The 11,598-nt window shown below is 50.2% G+C and overlaps 1 long non-coding RNA gene across 1 annotated transcript; it reads right to left on the bottom strand.

Moving 5' to 3' along the window:
• Positions 1–3,984: 3,984 nt before the first annotated feature.
• Positions 3,985–8,426, bottom strand: LOC306810710. The gene is made up of 4 exons (XR_013776525.1): positions 8,080–8,426; positions 7,843–7,892; positions 5,236–7,092; positions 3,985–4,617 (listed from the first exon to the last, which is right to left on the bottom strand). It is a non-coding gene; the product is annotated as an uncharacterized lncRNA (long non-coding RNA).
• Positions 8,427–11,598: the final 3,172 nt, after the last annotated feature.

Raw genomic sequence — 11,598 nt, forward strand, 5'->3', positions numbered from 1 at the left:
GTGTCTCTGCCCAGGATGGGCTCTAAGGTCATTTCCAGCCCAAACCATTTTGTGATTCCATGATTCTGTGATCCATCCAAGCTGCCCCTCCCACACCTGTCACTGATTGATTTAAATAAATAAATTATTTGATCAGGTTGTTTAGATGGAGAAAAAGAGGCTCAGGGGGAACTTGTGGCTCTGCACAGCTCCCTGACAGGAGGGGACAGCCCGGGGGGTCGGGCTCTGGGGACAGGGACAGGGACAGGAGGAGAGGGAACAGCCTCAGGCTGGGCCAGGGGAGCTCAGGGTGGACAGCAGCAGGAATTTCCCCATGGAAAGGGAGGTCAGGAACTGGAAATGTCCAGGGAGGGTTGGAGTGCCCATCCCTGGAGAAGTCCAAGGAATTCCTGGATTGGCACTCAAAGCTCTGGGCTGGGGACAAGGTGGGGATCAGGGTGGATTCGATGGCCTTGGAGCTCTTTTCCAACGTAATGATTCTGGGATTCTGACCTGAAGTGGGCATGCACAGGACCTCTTGCACCAGGGGAAGGCTGGACTCTGTCCTGGGATTGCCGAAACATTCCCTGATCCTGGTTTTTCCTGAATCCTCTGATGCCTTAGGCTTTATCTTTCATATTTCCAGACTCTGTCCTGCATTGGTGTGTGACTCTGAACTCCATCCAAAGTGTCCCAAGTTCTTCTCCCAGCTCAGGCACACAAAACAATCCTTTTCCAGCCCCACAACCAAGGACACGCTGCAGCTTCAGCCCCAAAAAGTGCAACCAGCAGCCAATGGAGGAGAGAATGTGGGAGGATGGGAGTGCAGGAGCTGCAGCTGGGATTGGACAGTGAAGCCAAGATGGAAATGGAGCCAAAGTGATGCAAGTGTGAGAACTTGTGACTGGGATCCATCTTGGGCCCATCTTGGGTGGAGCCACGGCCGGGCCCTGGCACTGCCCAAGGGGAATCCTTTGGAGCCTTGGGATGAATCCCTGCTTGATTCCTGTGGCACTGCCCAAGGGGAATCCTTTGGAGCCTTGGCATGAATCCCTGCTTGATTCCTGTGGCACTGCCCAAGGGAATCCTTTGGAGCCTTGGCATGAATCCCTGCTTGATTCCTGTGGCACTGCCCAGCCTCTGCCCCAGGGAGCCTCTCCAGGCATCACCTCCACCTAGACTTGCCCAGCTCTGCCTCAGCCAGGATGGGCAGGAGCTGCCTGCAAGGAGAAAGGATCACAGTGGGGACTGACAGTGAGAGCCCCACGAGCCTCTGTAAATCCCAGCAGTGTCAGAAACTGTTTGGAAATGGGGTTAATACTGGTACCTTTCATAATTAAGACATCAATTAAATTCTTGAAAACAAGGTGGAAACATCAAATAGCATTAACTGGAAAATTTCCAACTGGTGTATCACATGGCTTGTGATGGGTGGGTTAATTATCCCTCATTAAATAGACCTGACATTAATATCTGTCATTTCAGTTTGGCAAAGGTGGTGGCTGTTTATTGTTTTTCCAAATTTTCTGTTCCATTGTTGACAGACCCAGGGCCCAGCAGCATGCCTGGGAAGGAGCTCTCCTGTCCCCTGGCTGTGTCCCTGCCAGGGAGCAGGGAGTCTGTTAATCAGCATTTGGCTTTTGATAATTACACCATTTATTGCCACATGAAACCCAATAAAAATGGCAATCACCAGGAAGGAGCGAGCCTGGCCAGAGGGAGGGTGTTCATTTTGCTGTGTGGGGCTGGACAGGATCAGTTCCTGGAGCATTTTCTTCAGATTTGTTCTGCCTCTGAAGAAGTCACTTATTAAGTGCTGGCTATCCCTGCTAAGCCTCAAGGTCACCAGCAGCTCCTCTCCAGGGCAGTGCAGCAGTGCAGGGCCTGAGGTCATGGCATGAATAAACACCCTTTTCCCTTGGAATAAATCTCCTTTATCCCATGTGCTCTGAATGCAGCCACTTCCCTTTGGCTCCAATTTGCAATTTATGTGCCAGTGTTCTCACTGCTGGAAGAATCAATACACCTGGACAAGGCTTGAAATCAGCAGGATCCAGTGCTGGCCGGAGGAGAAGGCTGAAATTTATTCAGAAGGTGAACTCCTCAGTTTTATTCTGCAAATTAAATTGTGTGGAAGAGCTGAGGGGCAGGATGAGAGAAAAGCCCCAAGCCACATTCTGGGACGTGAAGATCTGCTGTCAAATACAGCAGATCCTTGTTTCCCATCCCATTATCCCATCCCATTATCCCATCCCATCCCATCCCATCCCATCCCATCCCATCCCATCCCATCCCATCCCATCCCATCCCATCCCATCCCATCCCATCCCATCCCATCCCATCCCAGTTGTTTTACTTGTGGGCCCACAGAATTAATTTTCCCAAGGCTCAACCTCTCCCTAGTGAAGTTGATGCTGCAGCCCCTTGGCTTTGTCTTTCTGAGTTGCTAAGTCAGAATAAAAAGGTCTCTGTGTCTGGAGGGCTGAAAGACTGGGGAGCACAAAGCTTTCCACATCCTCTCAGGCAGGATCCCAGTGCCTGGAGCCGTGGCTTCCACGTGAGTGATGAAATCCTCCTCTCCCTCCGAGCAGAAGGCATTCAAAACAAACAAGCAAATCTTAGAAAACTTGAAGGTGTTTGATTATTCTGAAGCATTTCCAGTGCTGTCACCTCCGGTGGTTTTAATTGCGAGCTCTGGGATGACGGGAGGTTTCTTTCAGCCCTGGGATCAGGCTTTGTTTTGTTTTTGAGGAGTGGGGGTGGGAAATGCAATCTCCGAGTGCTGTGACACCGGAACAGTCACCCAGAGTGTGCTACAGAGGAGTTTCTTCCCATATGGAGTTCTAGAATCCTCAGATTCCCACAGTTTCCAGCATCCTTCTTTTATGATTCAAATATCTAGCCAATTATTTCAGTTTTTTAATGAAGACTTTCTTTCCTAATTACAGACTTACAGTGCTGAATTTTCTAACCTGAATTAAAGCTTGGAGGACAGCAGGGGTGGGGAAGGATCACATGAATGTTTCTACTGACTCTCAGCTCTCACAGCCTGTATCCTGCTTTTATTCCGTTCTTTTCTTTTCTTTTTCCAGTTGAAATCCATTGCTTTGTGTCCTGTCCATGATGGATTTAAGCACTAGTCTGTTCCTCTTTGCAGCTGCAGATTCACTGTTTGCATTCAGTCTGCCCTACATGAAATAAATCCAGCTGATGTCTAACAGATCTGATTTTCCTGCCTTCCTCTCCTGAACTCTCCAGTTGCTTCAGATCTTTCCTGTGCCACCATATCCTTCTGCTCCCCTGGGCCTTCACCCACGCTGAGGAGGGAGGCAGAGCTGTCTCAATGCCCTGCAGGTGCTGCTGCTGCCCTTCATCCATCCCCTAAAGGTTCTCCCCTTCTTCCAACAGCAGGACCTGAGTGCAGGTCACAGAATCATGGAATGGTTTGGATTGGAAGGGACCTTAGAACTCATCCAGTTCAGGCTGGATATCAGGGAAAATTCAAGGCCAGGTTGGGCAGGGCTTGGAACAACCTGGTCTATTTCCATAGAAAATAGAAGGGGGTGGGACTGGGTGGGATTTAAGGTCCTTTCCAACGCAAACGATTCCATGATTCTGTGAAAGCTCCTTACTGAAGGTGTCATTCCTCACTGGAACAGGCTCCCAACACTTGGAAGTGTTCAAAAACCAAGGGGATATAGCACTTCCTGATATGGTTGAGTGGGAGTGTTGGGATTTGGCTGAAGGTTGAACTCCAGGTTTTATCTTGGAGGTCTTGTCCAAGTTTAATGGCCCTGTGATCTCAGCCTGGCCCATGTTGGGAACAGCCTGCCTGGTCCTCCACCAGCCCAGGGTTGAACCTGAATTTGGAAATTTGGAGTCTGTGACCTCCAGGAACCTCCATCATGTGCAGCCTCCAGCTTGAAATGTCCCCAGGGTGGCCATGGCCATTTGTGAGAAACATTTTTTGGATTTCAGCTTTTTGGATTTCAGCCTTTTGGATTTCAGCTGCCCACAGCCCAGCGACCCCAAGGTGATCAATCACCCGTGGAGCTGTTGCTTCACCCACAAGCCTTTTATTTTAGGAACATGTTGGCTACAAAGAGCAGGGCAGGACTGGGGACTGCTCACACCCTTGGCAGGATGGAGGGAGGAACAACCCTGAGCCTCTGAGCAAGGCAGAGGGGATGTTTTTAATAAAGTGCAAATCATGTGTTAGAGATGAAACAGAACCCCCCCTGGGGATTTAATTGTGTGCCAACCACAAAAGAAAGACCATTAATTTTCTCCCAGCTCATAACAGAAAGTTTCCCACTATATGAAAGCTTTAATAAGATTACCCATAAACTTTATGTGTTTCAGAGCAGTCCAGGAAATTACAATTATCTTCTGCTCGCTGCAGAATAGGTAATGCCATCAACAGGAAAAATGTCATCCCTGCAAAGGTCCCCAGCATCATTAGCGTGCTGTGCCATTTGCTGGGCTGTAATTACGGCAGCTCAGGGCGGGGTCAGGGCACACTGAGTGGGGTTTAATGCTCGGTTTAAGCGTCCGGGTCCCGGCGGATTGGACAGAGCCTGGCACAGCCCCTGGTGCCTGCAGTGCCAGGTGGAGTGTCCTGGTTTGAAGGACAGGTGTCTGCCAATAAAGGCAGGAGCTTTTCTTGAGATGGAGAATGTAAACCCCCTCCTTCCAAATTATTATTATAATTTTGAAATTAAGGGGCTCGCAGGCAAAGATATGGGAATTAGGAGTAACAGTTCTCTACTAGGAAAATTAAAATAGGAATGCAGTATTACACAGAACAATCCCAAACCCTGCCAGAGTCAGAATCCAAGCTGACACAGTCAGTCAGTCAGGGTGGTGGCAGCAGTCCCATTCAATGGTGGCTGCATCCTCCTGCAGTGGCAGATGTGGTTCAGCTGGAGCAGTGCTCCTGGAGAAGGTGCAGTTTCCTCTGAAGCTCCAGGGATGATGTGGAAAGGTCTGGCTTTCCTCTGGAATGCAGTGGAAAGAAGGTCCCTTGGTGTCCAAAATCTCAGTTTTTCTCTGGGTAGGAAAGGCTTGGCTCCTCCCCTGGCTGGAGCATCTCCCATGGGATGATGTAATTTTATCAGTCATGCACTGGGACTCACTGGCCATGAACAGGAGATATCTCCTGGAGGGAGGATGGGCTGTGGGAAGATAAAGATGATTGCCCAGCTGGTTTAAAGATGGCCCATTAGCAGATAATATGTGCCAGGAGATCAGGGTCACTGCCCCACCCAGGTCAGCAGATGGTGACAGAATTCACATTGCTGGACACATCAACCCAGCACACAGAGCATCCCTATCCCTGCCTGGAGCTGTCACAGCACAAATCCCCACAGCTCCAGGATGTGCCTCTCCTCACTTGGATCGGATTTTTCCTCCCTTTCCCATTTTCCCGGGAAGCTGCCCTGGCCCTGCCATTCACTAGGTGGAGATCTTTACTTGGCCACTGGCTCCAGGCTCTGCATTCTCATTCTGTGCGAGCGGGAGCTGCTGCACGCACTCAGCTGCTGAATTTTCAGATGCTCTTTCAGATCTTTAACTCTCCTCCGGGACACACGGAGCTCCTTTTGCTGGAACACGATGCTAGTTGGAAACAGGGCTTTCTGTGGCTCTGCTTCCAGAACCTCCTGGGCTTGATCTGGTATTTAGTGGCTGATGAGAATGACAACACTTGAAAGGAGATTTGCCAAACAAAGTAATGAAGAGTAAACAAGAGCATCAACGAGTGTGGGCAGCCCTCTACAGCCAAAATCATGTGCTGGAGAGACCCCAATTTCAGCAGCTCTGCCACAGAGATGCTCCAGCACACCCTGACCTCTCAGGAGGGCTAAAACCCTCTCAAATTGAGCTGTTTCAGAGTTTTACCACGTCATCCTCAGCAGAAATGTTGCTGCTAAAGATAAAGCTCTCTCTGAGCAGCCTCGGCAAGCAAAGCAGCACCAAGCCTCCTGTTTTCTTTGCAGGGAGATGGCAGCTGAGATTGGCAGGGCCAGCAGGATTAAGCATCCCTCTGTTGCAAATTTCCTGCCAGTGAGAGCAAAGAAAAATGAGATCCCAAGGGTGGAAGGGCAGTGTTCCTCCACAAGAATTCTCTCCACTGCAGCCAGGCACTAATTAGGAGACCAGCTGAACCCTGAGTGTTGTCAGAAGATGAATATTAAACCAGCCAAACTCACAAGCACACAACGAGGTGCCTTAAACCTGACAATCAAATTGCTGATAACAGAAAACAGGGAGGGATAAAAAGGCCAAAAGGATGGGCAGCAACACAGGGCAGGTCTCTGGCCTTTTGTTTAGGTGTTCACATGGAAATTTGGATGGAAAATGAAGATTCAGTTGAGGAATGCCTTAATTTTTTTGTCACCAGAGAGCATTGAAAAGTATTTTGCTCTTCACTTGAAAGCAGATGTTCAGCTGGAAAGGAGCATTTTGTCAAAAAAGGTTTAGAACAATGTGGATTCAGGGGCAAATCTGTTCAAGTCTCTGAAACATCTTCAAGGCCTTCTTTCAAAGACTGAGAATGTCTTGCAGAGGGATCTTTTCAGGTAAGTGTTATCAGAATGCTGCTGAGTGGCTCATGACAGCCTGGTTTTCCCTGGATGGGATTTGTTGGGAGTATTTTTCCTCTCAACACACTGACCTGCAGCCTCTGCACAACACTCAGGTGCACTTCTCACTCGGGAAGGGAAAATACCTGTGGGTAAGGAAGAAAAGCACAGTGGAGCTGTGTGCTGGGGTCACTGCAAGTGTGGCAGGGTCCTCCCGAGGTTGTGGGGGCTCTGGAAGTGTCCTGGCAGCTGCAGGAGAGGGATTGGGATGTGGAAATGCTGCAGGACAGCAGTGCAGACAGGAGACAAGGGAAGAAAGGCAGCAGAGCAGAGAGGAAATGAGCTGAGAGAACCAGGACAGAGGGGCAGGAGCTGGGTCTGGGCACAGCTCTCATGTGTGAGGAGGTTTCTGTTGGATCTCAGCATGGAAACCCTGCTTGGAATGCTCCTTAGCACGGGAGGAAGGATGGTTTTTCAAAGGAAATGCTTTCCTTGGCAATATTTCCTTATTTTTACAGAGAATAATTGGAAGCTACAGAAAAAGCCTGTGTTCCTCTCCTCTCCTCTCCTCTCCTCTCCTCTCCTCTCCTCTCCTCTCCTCTCCTCTCCTCTCCTCTCCTCTCCTCTCCTCTCCTCTCCTCTCCTCTCCTCTCCTCTCCTCTCCTCTCCTCTCCTCTCCTCTCCTCTCCTCTCCTCTCCTCTCCTCTCCTCTCCTCTCCTCTCCTCTCCTCTCCTCCTCTCCTCTCCTCTCCTCTCCTCTCCTCTCCTCTCCTCTCCTCTCCTCTCCTCTCCTCTCCTCCCTCTCCTCTCCTCTCCTCTCCTCTCCTCTCCTCTCTCCTCTCCTCTCCTCTCCTCTCCTCCTCCTCTCCTCTCCTATCCTCTCCTCTCCTCTCCTCTCCTCTCCTCTCCTCTCCTCTCCTCTCCTCTCCTCTCCTCTCTCCGCTCCTCTCCTCTCCTCTCCCTCTCCTCTCCTCTCCTCTCCTCTCCTCCTCCTCTCCTCTCCTCTCCTCTCCTCTCCTCTCCTCTCCTCTCCTCTCCTCTCCTCTCCTCCTCTTTCTCCCTTCCCTCTTCCTCTGTCTTTGCCTTGCAATGCTCCTTTCCCTTCACCTCATTTTCCTTTTATTTTTCCTTTTCCTCTCTTCTTTCCTGCATTCTCTGCTGGCCCCAGCTGGGAGGGCTGCCCTGAAATCCCCACAGGAGGCAAACACATCCCTGCTCCCTGAATCCTTTCTGTCAGCAAGACTGATGGACGTGTGCAAATGAGGGAGGGCTGAGAAATTACCTTGACTCTGTGCCATGGATTTTCTCAGGAGCTGAGCTGCAAAGTGGCCTCTGGAAACAGGGCAGACAATGGATGGAGAGGAGTGGGCTGGGATATCTAATTCAGGGAAGAGGAGGAAATAGGAAAATGTGGCACCTCAGTGTGAGAACAAGCCCAAGGATTCTTCATTTCCTTCCCACTTAGCTCCATTCCCATGCAGGGAAGGGAGAATCCCTATGCAGAATCCCTAGAAATTACCCTTCCATCTACCTGGAGGGTCTGGGCTGCCCTGTGGCCTCTGGGGAGGGACTCAGCTCCTTCCAAGGTGTCATCCCTTCCTCAAAGCAATATTTGTATGGCCAGGTTTGTTCCCTGTGTTTCTCCAGTGGCTGCAGGGGGAGCCTTGGCACCAAAATTAAGCTGGGCATCTCGAAGGCAGGGGAACAAAAATGCCCATTCTGTTGGAAATACAGGATTCAAGCACCAAATGGGGGATTTCAAAATCCAAGGGTACAGTCACTGTCTGAGGCTACTCAGAGTGGAGCTGCTCCCCACACAGAGCTGGGCTCGTTTTTCAGCTTGCTGGGAAAATAAACTCAGAACACCTTCAGTGAAACCCAGCTGGAGTTTTCAAGGGGCTGTAGAAGGGTGGGGGGAGCAGCAATCCATTTGTTATTCAGATTCCATTACCCCACAACCAGAGGGGCGGTTTAGGAGGAAAATCTGGTGGCAGCCACGTTGAGTGGGAGCAGCTCCTTTCCAGGATTTCTGGTTCCCCAAGGAATATCTGTCATTTTGTTCCTTGTGCTATCCCAAGAGATGAGAGCCTGGACTAAATCTCCAAGAAGCAGCAAGCCCAGCTTGTGTTTAAAATCCCAGCTGGTTTCCATCAGCAGAGTTTATTCATTTTGGGCTGAGCACAGAGATGCAGAAAAAGCAAGTGAAGCTGCAGAAATCAGTTTGGTTTCTGAATAAAGCTGTATTTTAATGAAGAAACAAATTCAATGCTGAAAAACACCAAGTGGGATGAGTTTCTTTTACAAACTTTCATGCTGAGAAGCTTCTGTTTTCTTCAGGCCACTTCTTTCATGGGAAGAATGACTTCTGGAAAGAAGGCACCAGCTTTGGAAGGCTTTTCCATGCTGGATCAGTTCCCCTGTGTAAGCTTTGCTCTCCTCAAACCCTTCCTGAGCACTCCTTTAGGAAGGACAAGGTAAAGGTGGTGAACTCAATCCTAAAAGTTTCCTGCTGGGTTTGAAGCCCTGCTTGGCTTCTGCAGCAGCCAGGACACAAACACTTCCCTGGAGAAATGCATCTTGTGTGGTCCTGAGGCTCAAAACAGCTCCAGAGCCAGGAAACAGCTGAGAAGTGACTCTGGATCCATCCAGAATGGAACTTGCCAGATCAAACCACAGGAGAAACATCAGCATTTCAGAGCAGAAGTCTGAGATTTTCCTTCCTTCTCTGGAGCAACAAAATCTCCAAGGTCACCTTGCAGCAAACTGGTGAGACACAGGCTGGTTAAGGTGATAATTTGGGTATAAGATTGGCTGGAAGACTAAATTGAAAGGATTGCAATCCCTCTTACACAGCCCAGCTTGTGGCTGCTTCCCTGCAGAGTCCCTTGGGCTGATCCTGGTGTCAGAACTGTTCAATGTCTCCATTAAGAGAGAGGAGAGGAGAGGAGAGGAGAGGAGAGGAGAGGAGAGGAGAGGAGAGGAGAGGAGAGGAGAGGAGAGGAGAGGAGAGGAGAGGAGAGGAGAGGAGAGGAGAGGAGAGGAGGAGAGGAGAGGAGAGGAGAGGACGAGGAGAGGAGAGGAGAGGAGAGGAGAGGAGAGGAGAGGAGAGGAGAGGAGAGGAGAGGAGAGGAGAGAGGAGAGGAGAGGAGAGGAGAGGAGAGGAGAGGAGAGAGAGGAGAGGAGAGGAGAGGGAGAGGAGAGGAGAGGAGAGGAGAGGAGAGGAGAGGAGAGGAGAGGAGAGGAGAGGAGAGGAGAGGAGAGGAGAGGAGAGGAGAGGAGAGGAGAGGAGAGGAGAGGAGAGGATGGAGTGCCTAGGTGAAAGGAGGCTGGGGGAGCACTTGATCCCCTGGGAAGGGCAGGGCTGCCCTTCAGATGAACCTCAGGAACTGCAGCTCAGGCACATTCTGAGCTCAGGGCTGTTGTGGTGATTAAAGGGAATGATTATTCCCCTTTATTCACAGGTGAAACATCTGGGAACTGTGTCCAGCTTTTGATTTCCAGAAGACAACCTGGATATTCTGGTGCAAGTCCAGCTGAGGGAACCAGGATGGTTGGAGCATCTGATGGAGACAGGAATGGTGCTTGTTTGGTCTTGGGAGGAGAGGGCTTCAGCCTGGGAATGTTCTTGCTCTCTTCAACTCCAGAGGGAAGATGTAGGGGAGAGAGCCCACATCTCCCTTTGGAAGTGCCTGGAGTTTGGCTAAAAGGCAGTAGGAAACACTGATTATAAATGAGGAAAAATATTTTAAGCCTGACAGCCCTGGATCAAGAGCTCAGAATAGCTGTGGGATCTTCATTCCTGAAGAATTGTAGAGTTACATGGTTTGGGTTGGAAGGGATCTCCAGGATTGTCTCAATCCAGCCCCTTCCACTGTCCCAGGCTGCTCCAGCCCCAATGTCCAGCCTGGCCTTGGGCAATGCCAGGGATCCAGGGGCAGCCACAGCTGCTCTGGGCACCTGTGCCAGGCCTGCCCACCCTCCCAGGAATTATTCCTTCCTAATATTTAATCTAAATCCACTCTCTTTCAGATTAAAGCCACTGCCCCTTGTCCTGTCACTCCAGGACCTGTCCAAAGCCCCTCTCCAGCTCTCTGCAAGTCCCTTGAAGTACAGGGAGGGGCTCTGAGATACTCAAAGCTCCACTGTGCAAGGCCATGAGCAAACTGCTCAAATTCACAAATCTGTGCAATCTCCATAATTTCAGGTTTCAGTGATTCTCATCCTGCAAGCATTCAGCAGAGAGCAAACATCAGGAGGAGCAGAAGGGGTTTCTGTCTGCTGCAGGAACTGTTTATCAGTCAGGTGGGCACCCTGTCCTTCACAGAGATGGTATTCAGAGCAGATATCTTGAGGGAACCTTGCAGAGAAGAAGATGCACCTGACACACCAAGGTGAGGCTTTGGATGACTTATTGTCATGGCCTGGAAGATGCAAAACAGCTTCTTCAAGGTATATTCAAACTGAAAATATTTTTGGATGAGAAAGAGCTGTTATTCCTATGGAGGAGTTTGAGTAAATTAAAAAAAAAAATTGTACTTTTCTGGAAAGAAAAGTCCTTCAGAATTGCCACTGAAAACTCTCAGTGCTCTCTGAATCTCATCTCCTGGAGATGAAATAAATTCCAGGGTCTAACAAATGGCACTTTTCCCCTTGTTCTCAGCTGGGCTCAGGATGGGCTGCAGGGAGCTGGGCGAGGTTTTTATGCAGCTCCCCCCAGCAGAGCAGGATGGCTGCTGGAAGGATTCAAAGCTCCCATCCTGCTGCCCAGCATCCCACAGGGATGCTGCCAAAGGAGCTGAACTAAATGTTAATCTGTGTCTCACCCAGGCTTGGCCTTTCTTTTATCCTCACACCCAGCAGGCTGTGTCCCTGGAGTGGGCAAGGCCCTGCTGTCCTACTTGAGCAGCTCTGGAAAAGGTCTGCAGGAATTCCTGGTGCTCTGCCCTTCACCCTCAAATCCCCCTCTGCCCTCCTGCTGTGTCCCATCCTCTGGGGACAGGGACATGTGTCCCTGTGCTGTGTGCAGGCAGCTCTGCTG

This window comes from Erithacus rubecula (genome assembly GCF_903797595.1).
Source record: "Erithacus rubecula genome assembly, chromosome: 20".
Classification (NCBI taxonomy): domain Eukaryota; kingdom Metazoa; phylum Chordata; class Aves; order Passeriformes; family Muscicapidae; genus Erithacus; species Erithacus rubecula.